Genomic DNA, 15,580 nt, shown 5'->3' on the forward strand with positions numbered 1-15,580 from the left:
TTGATTAAAATTTTTTAACCTCCAGGATTTTAATCATCCTCAATTCATTCATCCCTTCATTCAACAATTTATTGAATGCCCAGAATGTGTAAGACATTATGTGAGGCACTGGGGATAAAATCTTGAGCAAAATAGACATAGTCCTTACCTATGAAGCTTATGGTTTAGACAGTACAGATCAAAAACATAAAAGCAAAATAAATAATAAAAAAAGGCAAAACAGGCCATTCTAAAACCCTGTAGTAAAAACTCTAATAGAGAAATTACAAAGTGCCACAGGAGTAGGCAACAGAGAAACCCAGATGTACTAGGTGGGTGGGGGGGAATGGGACGGGAATTAACACTTCAGCTGAGGCCTTGTATTAGTTTGCTAGGGCTATCAAAACAAAGTACCACAGACTGTATGACTTAACCAACAGAAATTTGTTTTCTCACAATTTCGGAGGCTAAAATTTGAGATCAAGCTGTCAGCAGGGCTGATTTCTACTGAGGCCTTCCTCCTTGGCTCTTCTATGGTCATCTTCTCCCTTTGTCTTTTCATAGTCTTATCTGTATGTTTGTGTCCTAATTTCCCCTTCTTATAAGGATAGTAGTCATATTGGATTAGGGCCCACCCTAGTGACCTCATTTTAACTTAATCACATCTTGAAAGGCCCAATCTTCAAATACAGTCACATTCTGAGATATTGGGGGTTTCAACATATGAATGGGAAGGGGGGACAGACATAACAGGCCAGATAGATATAAAGGAGTCAGACAGGCAAATGGAAGCACAGAGAAGGATTTCCAGCATAAGCAAAGAGGCAAAGAGAAGGGTGCCTAGGGGAATTTAGTAAGAACTAAATCAGAAAAGTCTTATAAGCCATGTTAAAGAGTGACAACTGTATCCTAAGAACAATAGAATGCTATTGAAAATTTTAACTAAGGAAACAATATTATCAGATTTGCTTTTTAGAAGATATATTTGGCTGTAGTGTCAGGATGAAGCAGGGTCAAAGGGAGGAGGCCAGGGAAGCTATTGCAGTTATTCAGGAGAGACATAATCATGGCTCGAATGGGGATGATGTAATCCAAATGGAAAGAAGTAGATGGAGTCCATTGTACTGATAGGATATGGTGATTACTTGGAGAGAAGGCTGAGAATGAGCAAAGAGTGGAGGGTGAGAAGAAGAAGAAGAAGAAGAAGAAGAAGAAGAAGAAGAAGAAGAAGAAGAAGAAGAAGAAGAAGAAGGAGAAGAAATTAAGGAGAAACATACTGGTTTGATTATAATTATGAGACTTTTGAGTGTGTGTGTGTGTAATTATGAGACTTTTTAACCTCACCAAACTCAAATATTGAAAATTAATCCAAAACCCCAAATGCATCCTTCCAATTTGTTTTATTTTCTTCATCTCTCTTTATGTTTCTAGATCCTTCAAGATGCAGCTGAGGATGCAAAATGTAAGCATGGTTGCTAGGATATCTAGAAATGAAAATACAACTGCTTCCATTTATGGGACACTATACATATCCCAGACGCCAGTGAAATTCTCTACATGCATTTTCTATTTAGCCCTCACAGCCCCGTAAGATAGTTATCAGTATTTATATTTCAGAGACAATGCAACTGGTGCTCAAAAAGGCAAAGTCACATGTCCAAGGTTACAGAATCAGATTCTTGAACCCAGCTATCTCCGACTCCAAAGCCCACTGTATTAACCACTACGTTTTCTATCTCCAGTGAGCCTTCCTTTGAAAACTTGGATGAATTTAAATCCGTCTCCTAAAAGCCTTCTTGCCCTTCATGTACATTTTTACTGAAAAATAAGAAAATAGCCTTAATAAAAACATTCCACAGACTTGAGCTCCATTTTAGAATATAGTATGAATAAAACCCTGGAATTGTGTAACCTACCATCCTCTCCGTACCAGCTTAGATCAAACTAGGCCTTAAGCCTAAATTCAGACCAGGCATACAGATTGCCGAACAACTCATTTATAAGAACAGATTAGATGAGTGACTGAGCAAATTGTCAAAATATCTAGACCAGCTCTTGGCCAGCAGTGCAGAGAACCGGAAGCCCAGCTGATCGTCAAGGCTGCCCATCCCTGAGAAATGTTTATGGAAGAATGTTTAAAGGAGATCCAATGAATCTAGTGTTCTGGATATCCCACTTTGGTTGTTACACAGATTTCTCAATTCTGGTCAGGCCTCTGGCTTGTTTGAAGTCGCTGCCCATAACCGAGATTGCCAAGGCCCTGGCCTTCTTTGGCAGGGGTGCCCTGCTTTTCTTGCCAATAAGCTGCTTGTCTCTCTGGAGCACAGCTATTTTCTGTATGAAAATACAGAAAACATTGTTCAACTTATCTGGAAAATATAAACCCAGCTTATCTGTAGAAAGAAAAGGAAAGAGAGGAAAGAAAAAAAAAGTTTCCCTTACCATTCTGGCATCTGTGGAATTTTGTTTTATCATTAGAGAGACACAATAAGCCCCAGATGGACACCCGAAGGAGTTACAACCTATTGGCAAAGTGATTGACTGGATAAACCATGGGAAGTTCCCAACTGATGGAGCAACATTTTTTTTTTTAAATATATGAGAAAGAGTTTGGTTTCCCAGAGGAGCTAGAAGGGTGGGATCCAGCCAGGAACTGTAGCAATAATCTGGTAAAGATGTGATGAAAGCTTTGATGGAGTGGCACCTGCGGAACAGCAAGGAAGGGAGAATTTGAGAGACATTGTGAAATCATAACTGCCAATATATTTGAGTGGTTCCTAGCCATATCACCTCAGGGTTTCTGTGCAATGGGCCTTAAAGTTAGAATTTTATAGGATCTCAGAAGTATTACTCCAAGACCTCATTTACTTACTTATAAGGTTGGTATTGCTTATATTCTAGTACAGTCTTTATAAGGTCCCTCTATAAGAATATAGTATTTCCAAATATCAGTGAATGTAACATAAAAGTTTTAAAGTTTACCACTGCCTTCCCTTTTTACCCAGGGTGGCTGGCTCTGTGCAAGGGAACAGGAGCACCAGAAAGGTTAAAATGGTGTAGTGTAAGTCTCGAAAGGAGGTTTTTCTTTTTTGTAATGCAATTACCTAACAGAAGCTTTGATTGCTGGGGCATCCACTTCAAAGCATCCATTTCAAAGATGGCTATCTTGAATAAACTCCTTGCTAGCGCAGGACTAGATAAAGACTCAGGCCACTCCTCCCACCCTTCTCTGCCAGCAGGGCTCCTCTGTTATAGAGATCTTGGTTGGTTTCAACAACTGAGCATTTGAGCTGTTTATTTCTTCTCTCACCACACTTTAAATTCCTGCTCTTATGCCTTGAATTCACCAATAAAGGATGACCCTGCAAAACCTCACCCTCGACCTTAATAACAGCAGAACCCCAGGTGCGTGCTTGCACTCTCTCATGCTCGTCTCTACTTCTCTACCTGTGACTGTTGTGTGGCCCGACATGTGTCACATAATTTCCAGAACATGTAAACAGTATATCCCTCCCCCCTCAAGTTTCCTGATAGTCGTTGCTGAGAATGTCTTGCACCATAATGACAACCACTGGCTGTAAAAAAGAAAAAGAAAAAGAACCACAGGGCTGGTCCAGCCACACATTGGTTACCTATAGGGCACAAAAGACAAATGGAAATGACACAGAAGGCAAAGGGACTCCACAGGTGGTGGAGAACTATTGATTAGTTTCTTTTTTAATCAATGATGTGGTTGTGTGGTAACTATCATCTCTCCCCTTCTGATTAAAGAGCTCCACCTACCCAGTCACAGAATCCTCGGCTACAACTGGGGGCATGGTCACTGGGCTAAGACAAACACATGGCATGTCCCCCACTGGATATTCTACAACATGAACTCAAAACCTATGCAGGTAATTTGATATGAATATTACACGTTACCAACATTTGCTTTAATTTTTCCCTTGGGCTGTTTTCATTTGTTTTCTCTTTGCAAAACTGGCTGCCATCTAGCAATGAACTGTTTTTCCAGATATCTAACAGTTTCACCTCCCTTATGCATCTATAAACTTAGGACACCAACATTATAAGTTGCTAGGCCTCTAAATTCAGTACACACAAGAATCATCTAGGGAGCTTCTTTAATAAAATGCAGATTCTAGGGCTCACCACCATAGAATGTTAATTTAATAAATGTGGGAAGGGGCTCACTCAGGAAGTATGCCAGGGGATTCAGACCTAGTTGGGAAGTACTCCTAAGTTGAATCCAGCAACACAACGCACAAAGCCAAACTCATAGATTAACATTTCCCAAGAATCCTTTGAGAACATGACCCCATGTTATGCATGTGTCAATTTTTTCCATGGTGTAAACTGATGCAAAGTCAGATGCCTGTGATCCCAGTGTGTTTGGGCAGGGGCAGATTTTCTCCCTAGGGAGAGGTGCAGAAACATTGATTGCTTAATGTTACTCCACCCTGGCATTTATTATTAGTCATAAAAATTGACTGAGCCAACTCCAGTATTGCCAGTTCATTTGATGAGTATCCAAGGTGGGTAGACCCCTACAATTTACTTCCCTCTCCACTCAAAGGGCAAATGTGCAACCCAACTCATAGACCAGGCTACTGAGCAAAAGTTTGAATGATCCCTGAGGTCATACAAGCTTTTCAGCATTGTTTTGAGAGTACCCAAAAGCCACTGGGATTGTTGAGATCACCAGTTCCTTTATCCTGTGGAGAAGGAGAAGGAGAATGATTGATGTTACACTCATTTTTGAATTGAGAAAAACTGTGGGTTCCTGAAAGATTTATTCTTGAAGGATGACAAGAATGAATTGTTGTTTCTACAACCCTCCAAACTATGTTACCTACCTCACCTAGTGTCCTGGCACCAAGAGGGGTGCCCTGGGGCCGGTATGGCACCAGACTTGTTGGCTTTAAGTATGTTAGTCCCACCTTCAGTCTCAGCACACCTGTATAAGCCTCTCTGAAGTTAGCCAAGTCAAGGACCATAAAGCAAATATGGGTTAAAAATCACCCTAATATCCCCATCCCTACCCTACCCCTAGTGCTTCTTCATCCTTGATCCACTGCAACGTACTCACCTTTAATTCACTAAGTTCAGAACACCTTTTGGGAACGTCATGAACATACTATGAAGGCACACACATGATGCCTTTCCACGCAGTCAGCTTTATTTAGTCACAAAGCAAAGTTAACATAGTGATAAAGCAGGTTCAGGATTCTAAACTCAATGAGATTTCACCACGTTTAACTTGGCTTCTTATGTGTCCCACAAAGCAAAGCATAAGACCAGTCACACAACCAATAAGATAGAACAGCGGGTAGGAGGTTAACAACCCAATGGCAAAGTCAGTCTGTGAACATGCAGGTGACGGAAAGCCTCAGTCCGATATGGGTCAGCTCTGGGCACTTGCTGCTTATTATGTTCAAGTAATGGAAGAGCTCGGTTCTTTTTCGAGATTAAGCAGGCGGAGCGTTCAGTGGCAGCTCCCTTTCTAAAGAGGTCTGACACGGAAGGGTCAGTGTCAAAGGAGTCTGACTTGCAAAAATCCTCTCTTTTTAAAAGGATTTAATCAGGGGATCCCTGGGTGGCTTCGCGATTTAGCGCCTGCCTTCAGCCCAGGGCGTGATCCTGGGGACCCAGGATCAAGTCCCAACTCCGGCTCCCTGCATGGAGCCTGCTTCTTTCTCTGCCTGGGTCTCTGCCTCTCTCTCTCTCTCTGTCTGTGTCTCATGAATAAACAGATAAAAATCTTAAAAAAAAAAAGGATTTAATCAATCTTGGGCCTTTGCAGATCTCCTCCATTTCTGCTGGTTATCAGTTCTGAGTGTCATTAGCTGATGCTGGACTCTGTGCTATATGGTGTAGCTGCAGTGCCCTTAGCTGCTTGAGTCATTGCTTGACACAGGTCCCTGCATGACCTTAATGACTCCATCTCACTCTCTACAGGGGAACTCTTGGGGGGCCTCATTCTCTGCTCATTACTGGCAACCACCACCAATGGAGAGCAAGGGCCAGAATTTTTTTTTTTCTTGCCTTGTCTGGCTAGAATTTTTGTTACGTTTTGCAGCAGAAAGATTTTTCTTGCAGTTTCAAAAATTTTCCATGAGCAGAGAAGTCAGGGACATGCAGGAAACTCCAAGAAGCTAGAATGCCATGAACCCAATAACTAACTATGATGTGATTGGTTAAGAACTGCTTTCATAGGGCCCCTGGGTAGCTCAGTGGTTAAATGTCTGCCTTCAGCTCAGGTCCTGGGATTAAGTCCTACATCGGGCTTCCTGCTCAGCAGGCAGTCTGCTTCTCCCTCTGCCCTTCCCTCCTGCTCATGATCTCTCTCACTCTCCCTCTTAAATAAATAAATAAAATCTTTTAAAAAATGCTTTCATATGTACCTTCTGCTTTTAAAAGAATAAGATTCAGCTCTATTAATGATAATCATTTAACATCATACTTAATAGTGAAAAGCTGAAAGCTTTTCCACTAAGATCAGGAATAAGACAAGGGTGCCCCCTCTTACCACTTTTATTCAATATAGTCCTAGGAAATCCTAGCCAAAGCAGTTAGGGGAGAAAAAAAAAAAGCATCCAAATTGGAATGGAAGAAGTAAAATTATCTGTTTGTAGATAATATGATATATAGGGAAAACTCTAGGGCACCTGGATGACTCAGTTGGCTAAGCATCTTCCTTGGGTTCAGGTCAAGATCCCAGGGTCCTTGGACTGGGCCCTGCATTGGGCTCCCTCGTCAGTGGGGAGCCTGCTTCTCCCTCTCCCTCTACTCGTCACTGTGCTCTCTCTCTCTCTCTATCAGATAAATAAATAAAATCTTTAAAAAAAGAATAAAGATCCCAACAAAAACGTATTACAAAGAATAAATAAATACAGAAAAGTCGCAGGACTTAACATCATATACAAAAATCAATTGCATTTCTATATACTACCAATGAACTCTCAGAAAGAGAAATTAAGAAAACAGTTCCATTAACAATACAGAATAAAATACTTAGGTATTGATTTAACCATGGAAGTGAAAGATCTACACACTAAAAACTATAAAACATTGATGAGAGAAATTGAGAAAGACACAAATGGAAAGATACTCTGTTTTCATAGACTGGAAGAATTAATATTGTTAAAATGCCCATACTACCCAAAGTAATCTACAGATTCAATGCAATCCCTATCAGTATTCCAATAGCATTTCTCACAGATCTTTTTTAATCCTAAAATTCATATGGAACCACAAAAGACCCCTAACTGCCAAAGCAATCTTAAACAAGAAGAACGAAGCTGGAGGCATCCTACTTCCTAATTAAAGACTATATTGCAAGGCTAATAATCAAAACAGTAATGTACTGGAATAAAAACAGACACACAGATCAATGGAACAGAATAGAGAGCTCAGAAATAAACTCAAACATATATGGTTAATAATTTTTTAAGTTTTTATTTAAATTCTAGTTATTTAACATACAGTATAATATTAGTTTCAGATGTACATGGTCAATTTATGACAAAGGAGTATAAATGCACAATGGGAAAAGAATAGTCTCTTCAATAAATGGTGATGGAAAAACTGGAGAACCGCATGCAAAAGAATGAAATTGGACCCCTATCTCACATCATGTATAAAAGTCAACCCAAAATGGGTTAAAGACTTGAACATAAGACCTGAAACTGTAAAACTTCTAGAAGAAAACTTAGGGGGTAAATTCCTTGACATTAGTCTTAGTGATTAATTTTTTGGATTTCACACCAAAATCAAAGGTTAAAAAAGCAAAAATAAACAAGTAAGACTGCATCAGACTAAAAAGCTTCTGTGCAGAAAGGGATGACATTCTGACAATGAGCTCCCTCACACACACACACGCACACACACACACCCCACAAACACACACACATATTTGCACACCACACATCCAATAAGGAGCTAATGTCCAAAATATACAAGAAACTCATAACAACTCAATAGCAAAAAAACAAATAACCCATTTTAAAAACAGCAAATAACCTGAATAAACATTTTTCCAAAGAAGGCATACAAATAGCCAACAGGTACTTGAAAAGGTATTCAAGATCACAAATCATGAGAGAAATGGGTCAAAGTAGTTAATAAATAAAAACTTCCAGTTATAAGAGTAATAAGGTCTGGGAATGTAATTACAGCACGGTGACTATAGTTAATAATATTGTATTGTATACTTGACAGTTGCTAAGAGAGTAAATGTTTAAAGTTTCACCGCAAAAAAGAAGTTACTATGTGAAGTGATGGTTGTATTAACCTTATTGAGATACTCATTTTGAACTATGTACATATGTCAAATCAACAGACCTTAAACTTACACAGTATTATTTGTCAATGACATCTCAATAAAGCTGAGGGAAAAAAGATAAGAGATAACAAATGCTGGCTAGGATGTGAAGAAAAGGAACCCTCTACCAACTTCCTGTTGGTAGGAAGGTAAACTGATGCAGCCACTATGGAAAACAGTAGGAGGTTCCTCAAGAAATTAAAAATAGAACTACCGTATCATTCTGCAATCCAGCTTCTAGATATATACCCAGAGAAAACAAATCACTATCTCAAATACATCTATATTCTCATGTTGATTGCAGTAATATTCACAATAGCCAAAGTATGGACATAATCTAAGTGTCTGTTGACAAATGAATGGACAAAAAAAATGTGAATGCACAAACACACACACAGGAATCTTATTCTGCCTTTAAAAAGGAGGAAACCCAGCACGTGGATGGATGAATCTGGAGGGTATGGTGTTAAATGAAATAATCCAGACAGAGAAAGACAAATACTGTATCACTTGTATGTGGAATCTAAAAAAAAAAAAAAAAAAAAAAAATCTAACATAAAAACAGAGTAAAAATGATGGTTGCCTAATGGGGCACCTGGGTGGCTCAGGTGGCTAAGTATCCAGCTCTTGATTTTGGCTTAGGTCATGATCTTATCGCTTGTGGGATCAGACCTTGAGTTTGGCTCCACGCTCAGTGGAGAGTCTCCTTGAGAGTCTCTCTTTCTCTCTCCCTCTGCCCTCTACCCTCCTCTCCCTCTGTCCCGTTCTCTTCTTTCTAAAATAAATAAATAAATCTTTTTTTTATTTTTTAATTTTTTTTTAATGATGGTTGCTAAAGGTTGGGGCTGGAGAAAATAGAGAAAGGTGGTAAAAGGGTATAAATTTTCAGTTACAGTATGAGTAAGCTCTGATGATCTAATGAAAAACATGGTGATTATAGTTGATAATTCTGTTGTGTATGATTGAGATTTGCTAAGGGAGTATAACTTCAGTGTTGACACACACACACAAAGGTAACTATGTGAGGTGACGGATAGGTGGATGTATTGATTAACTGTGAGAATTCTCTCACTATGTATATGTATATCAAATAATTGCAATGTACGTTTTAAATATATTACAATTTTTTTCAGTCATACCTCAACAAAGCTGAAAGAACCATTAAAGAAGATTTAATTCAGACACTAGCCAATCCCTAAATTGTATATATAAGTAGAGTTTATAATCCAGAGAAAATTTAAGTAAATATAAACACCTGGGGACAATTAGATACACTTTTTTTAAAGTTTTCAACTATTCTCAAAAATTATTTAATCCAGCATTGTTTTTTCCATAATAAAAAGCCACCTCCTTCCTTGTGAGCAGCTTTTGCCAACTTTAGACTATTGGAATGGATAGAGATGGGTCCCTGTAAAGGATGGAGGTAGAAGAGACAATTGGTGTCTAAAAAAGTCAGAACAACTTTTTGAAGCAAGGAAGCATTAGCTTTAACGTGTAAACAAGGTAAGTGATCACCAAACTGAAGTAATCGATAGACACTATGAACACTCTACTTCCCAAAATGTGTTTGTTCATCTCATGCATGAAGCTTCACTATCATATTTCTTCATCTCAAAGCACTTCTATCAGCCAAAATATCAGTATTCATGGATGATTTTTGTTAATCATCCATACTTTTTTGTAAAAGATTTGCAGATTCTTTTGTAAGAGTAAGTTTTAATAGATAAGATAGGGAAAATAGGTGAGTACAATAATACCTAAGGGGATTGGGGGAGGGGTGGAAATCTGAGAGCCTCACCATTTTGGCTATAGCACTTCCTAAGTCCATGTAACTGGTTACAAGCATGGCATTTAATCCCTTTACCAACAGCAGACCTACATAGTAGGAGCATTATTCTTAAGGGCAAGAGAAGGACAAAGCTAACAACCATATACTATTTCCTTTCACACTCTTATTCTTTGGATCTAGACTTCCTTGGCCAGATACCTGATGTTTGCTGTCTTTCCCCTTTCTTTTGGCTTACCAAGCCCTGATGGGGAAAAGACATTTAGCAATAAGTGCACAGGCCCAAATTTACATAGTTAACTTATTTGCAACAAGGACAGACATAAACCTCTTTGACATCAGCATCCCAACTTTTCTCTAGATACATCTCCTCAGTCATGTATCTGAGATACATCTAGATACAAAAATAAACTATTGGGACTATCACACTTGTCAGAATGGCTAAAATTAACAACAAAGGGAACAATAGGTGTTGGTAAGGATGTGGAGAAAAAGGAACCCTCACGCACTGTTGGTGGGAATGCACAGTGCTGTAGCTACTCTGGAAAACAGTATGGAAGTTTCTCAAATAGCTAAAAAAAAAAAACAAAAAAAACAAAAACTATCCTATAATCTAGTAATAATATACTACTGGGTATTTATCCAAAGAATACAAAAAGACTAATTTAAAGGGATACATGCACCCCTATGTTTATTGCAGCATTATTTACAATAGCAAAGATATGGATGCAGCCCAGTGTCCACTGACTGATGAGTGGATAATGAAAATGTGGATAAAAATGAAATATTATTCAGCCATAAAAAGGAATGAAACTTTTCCATTTGCAACAACATGGATGGAGCTAGAGACTATTATGCTAAGCAAAATAAGTCAGTCAGAGAAAGACAAATACCATATGATTTCACTCATATGTGGAATTAAGAAATAAAACAAATGGGCAAAGTGAAAAAAGGGAGAGATACATCAAGAAACAGACTCTTAATTATGGAGAACAAACTAATGGTTAACAAGAAGGGAGGTGGGTGATTTAAATAGGTGATAGGTATTAAGAGTGCACTTGTTGTGATGAGCACTGGGTGATGTATGGAACTCTTGAGTCACTACATTGTACACATGAAATTAATATAAACTGTATGTTAACTGATTGGAATTAAAATAAAAACTTTAAACATAAGAAAATATCCAAATGATTGATAAGCACATGAAAAGGTGCTAAAAATTATTACTCATCAGGGAGATGCAAATTAAAATCACAGCGAGATACGCTATATATTCACAGGAATGGCTAAAATTAAAAAGACAACATAACAATACCAAATTTTGAAGTGAATGGAGAAACCAGGACTCTCATGAATTGTTGATAGAGTTTAAAATGGTACAACCACACTGGAAATTATTTGGCAGTTTCTAATAAAGTTAAACATACACCTTTTTTATATCCCAGGATTTCCACTCCCAGATATATATCCAAGAAAAATGACTTGTTTATGGAAGATTTATTCAAAATAGCCAAAAATAGAAACAACCCAAAAGCCCATCAGAAGAATGAACAAAAATGGCATATTCATACAGTGGAATACCATACAGAAATAAAGGAGCAAGCTATTTGATAAAAGCAACAACATGAGTGAAAGTCAAAGACATTTTGGTGAGCAAAAGAAGCCAAACATAAAAGAATACCTACAATTTGAGATTTCACTCACATGTGGAATTGAAGAAGAAAAAAAATAAACATAGGGGAAGGGAAGGAAAAATGAAATAAGATAAAAACAGGGAGGTAAACCACAAGAGACTCTGAATCATAGGAAACAAACTGGGGTTCCTGGAGGGGAAGTGGAGGGGAGGATGGGGTGACTGAGTGATGGGCATTAAGGAGAGCACTTGATGGAATGAGCACTGGGTGTTATATGCAACTGATGAATCACTAAATTCTACCCCAAAATTAATAATACATGTTAACTAAATTAAATTTAAATTTAAAAAATCTACTGTATGAGTCCATTTATACAAAATTTAAAAACTGGAAAGCTACTGGTTGAGCAGACTGTGGTGACTGGGAAGGGATATGAAGGAACTTTCTGGGATGACGAAAATATTTTATAACATTGTAGGATTGTATACAACTGTAAAAATATAAGCACATATTATTGAGCTATCCCCTGGAAATGTTTACATTTTGCTACACATAAATTATGCTTCAATTTTAAAAAGGGAAAAAAAGAATCCCACATGGAACCCCAAATATACGCAACCCAGATGGGTTCTGGGAACTCCCCAGTCAAAAAGATCCAGTTTGGAGAGGAGGAAACTCTATGCCTCCCCAGGAGTTTGGCTGAGCCCTAAGGGTTCATCCTCTTGATTCCCTGCTGTCCACTCAATTTTGCTACACAGCAATCCAGGGATGAAATTCTGACAATGAGCTCCCTCACACACACACACACGCACACACACACCCCCCACAAACACACACACATCCACTTCTGCCAAGCATTTTGCAAGTTTAGTCAACTTTTTGCAGATTTGAGGTTCAAAGTCATACAGAGTGGTCTCATCATAACTGTCTCCCCTTCTTTCTAAATGCAGAATAAAAACTGCTTTTCTCAAGCCAAGATGCCAGCCAAAACCCAGACCACAGAGTCACAGCTTTCTCCCCAAAAGGCCTGGACAAGGAAAATCTTTCATGAGAATAGAGCACTCCTTCTGAAAGGAATTGTGGGAGATACACAACTCCCTCTTCTCTATGCTTAGCCACACTACTCTGGTTGAAGCAAATAGCAGAGGCAAAGCCTTTATGGGTAGCTAACTGCTCTTTGCCCCTCCCCATTTCCTCTCACCCTGGCCTCTAGGCCCCGGGGGAGCTCTGAGAAACCTTGAGAGTCCCTTGAGGGCAATTTGAAAACCACTGCAGTAGCTCTGGGGAGGAAAGATTGACAAAACTGTGAGTTTGAGAAAGTAGCCATTTGCCCTGCATTTGGAGTTGGAGTAGAGCAGTGAGAGATTCTAGTTACATGAGTGTTGATGGTACTGGATGCTTTGGGGTCTGCTAAAAGAATAAAATTTTTCACCTGTTTTCCATGACCTATCTTCAATCAACCTTACCTCTTACTTTCCCCCTCACCATGAAGATAATGAGGAGTAGTAACTTTGCCCTCCTTTTGGGCACGCAATTCAAATGGGGTCTTTACAACCATTTTTAAGGAAACATGCTGATGCAGTGGTAGCTGAGACTCTAATGGAAAATATTAGAGGAAGCAGTATAAAAGCAAGACCAAAAGGGACACCTGCGTGGCTCAGTGGTTGAGCATCTGCCTTCAGCTCAGGGCGCGATCCCAGGGTCTGGGGATCCAGTCCTGCTTCTCCCTCTGCCTATGCCTCTCTCTCTGTGTGTCTCATAAATAAATAAATAAAATCTTAAAAAAAAAAAAAAAGCAAGACCAAGAGATACATAAACAAGGTGTTTAAAAGGTAGTGCTTCTTTACCTCAGCTTTTTTTGGATGTACTTACATACAACGAAGTCTACCCATTTTAAGTGTACAATTTCATGAATTTTGGTAATTGTATATCATTGCATAATCACGACCACAATCTAGATACAGAATAGTTCCGTCTCCTGAAACATTTCCTGTGCCCCTTTGCAGTAGTTCCTTTCTCCTACCCCAGCCAGAGCAACCTCTGATCTGTTTTTGTCGCTATAATTTTGCCTTTTCTAGGGTTTCATATAAATGGAATGATATAGTACAGTCTTTTGTGTTTGACTTCTTCTACTTGACTTCTTTTCACTTTGAGCTATTTTTAACCTATATTACCTATATTATTAAATATATTACTATTTTGTCCTTTTTTATTGTTGAGTAGTACTCTATAGTATGGATATACAATTGTTTAATCTATTTACCAGTTGATTGACATCTGGATCACTTTCAGTTTGGGGCTGTTATGAATAATGCAGCTATGAACATTTGTACACAAGTCTTTTTGTGGACACATGTTTTCACTTCTCTTGGGTAAATACCTAGGAGTGGAAATGATGGGGTGTATATATAGTAAGTGAGTGAATATTTACCCAGTCATGGGTGGAAACATAGCTAGGGAAGTCCAGAGCCCAGAGCCTGTGTCAAAAGCTGTAGATAAGCTACAATTCTCAGTATTTTCATGATTCAAGAGTCCTAAGCCAACAACAAAATAAGACCTACTTTGGAGCCTGTGTAACCTGTGTAACCCAGTAGAGTACCACCCCATAGGAAAGCCCACAACCCAGCTTCCCACAAGGGAAACCTCCCATAAAGATCATTCCTAAACCTCCCATAAAGATCATTCCTGTGGAAGATGAGCTCATCATATAAAACATACAAGAATGTCCAGTTCCATTAAGATAGCCAGAAAATTGATACCAAAAACAATATCCAATAGAGCAATCTTAAAGGTATTTTAAAATGTGCATTTAATTAATTAGTTAACATTAGTTAACTAGTTAATTAGTTAACATTCATTGTTCTTTTTTTTATATTCATTGTTCTGCTTTTCTTTTCTGCACATCCTTGTATGTGACTCTTCCATACTACCTTGAGAAAAGCTAGAATATTACAGTAGAAATTCAAAGACAAAAGTAGTATTTGCTTTAGGTCAGTTTTTGCTTCCAAAATAAATTTTTGAGAATCAACAGGGAATATCCAAGAGTAACAGTCACAGACTCTAAAAAGAGAACAGAAGATATGCTGCTTACCCCATGCCTAACCACCGGGGAGATAAGTATCACCTGAACTAGTTGGTAAACAGAGAGGCAGAAATGGACTGTGGCCTTGAAAAAAAGTTGAAGGCCTAGATATGAGAGGACCTGACTTAGAAAGGTCACAGGAAGATGTCAAGGATTATCTGTGCCAGAGCTAAGTGCTAAGATGATTGTGGCCTCTTAAGTGAGCACTATGTCATTCACAGTTGCTATTTTTCTCAGTACATGCATGAGGGCATTCCATGGACATCCATCTGCATAGCACTCCTTAGATTATCCAGTAAGACACCTACCTACCTCCAAATATTTGTCAAGCACCTGCCAAACTTTATCAAGAATAAAGTACCTTTCTAATATATAATTTATAAAATATATTACATATTAATTAATTATAATATGAAAGTATTAATGTAAAATATAATAATATAAAACAGTCTCCAAAATATATTGTTGGGGATAAAGCAAAGTATATAATAGGTTATGTGGTAGGATACCATTTGTACCATTTATAGAAGAAAAGTATATACACACATATGTATGTGTGTAGTTAAGTATTTATATATTTGTACATGTAAAGAATATCTCTAAAAGATACAGAAGTTCATGACAGTAGTCTCTAGAGAATAAAAGGGTGGCTATGGAATTGAGTGGGTGAAGAATTCCTTATATTATATACTCTTAAATAAATAAACTCTTTTGTTCCTTTTGAACATTTTTATTGTGTGTCATATACTCCAAAAATTGAATAAAATAAGGCAGATAAA

Source organism: Canis lupus, chromosome 33, assembly GCF_003254725.2.
Source record: "Canis lupus dingo isolate Sandy chromosome 33, ASM325472v2, whole genome shotgun sequence".
Classification (NCBI taxonomy): Eukaryota; Metazoa; Chordata; class Mammalia; order Carnivora; family Canidae; genus Canis; species Canis lupus.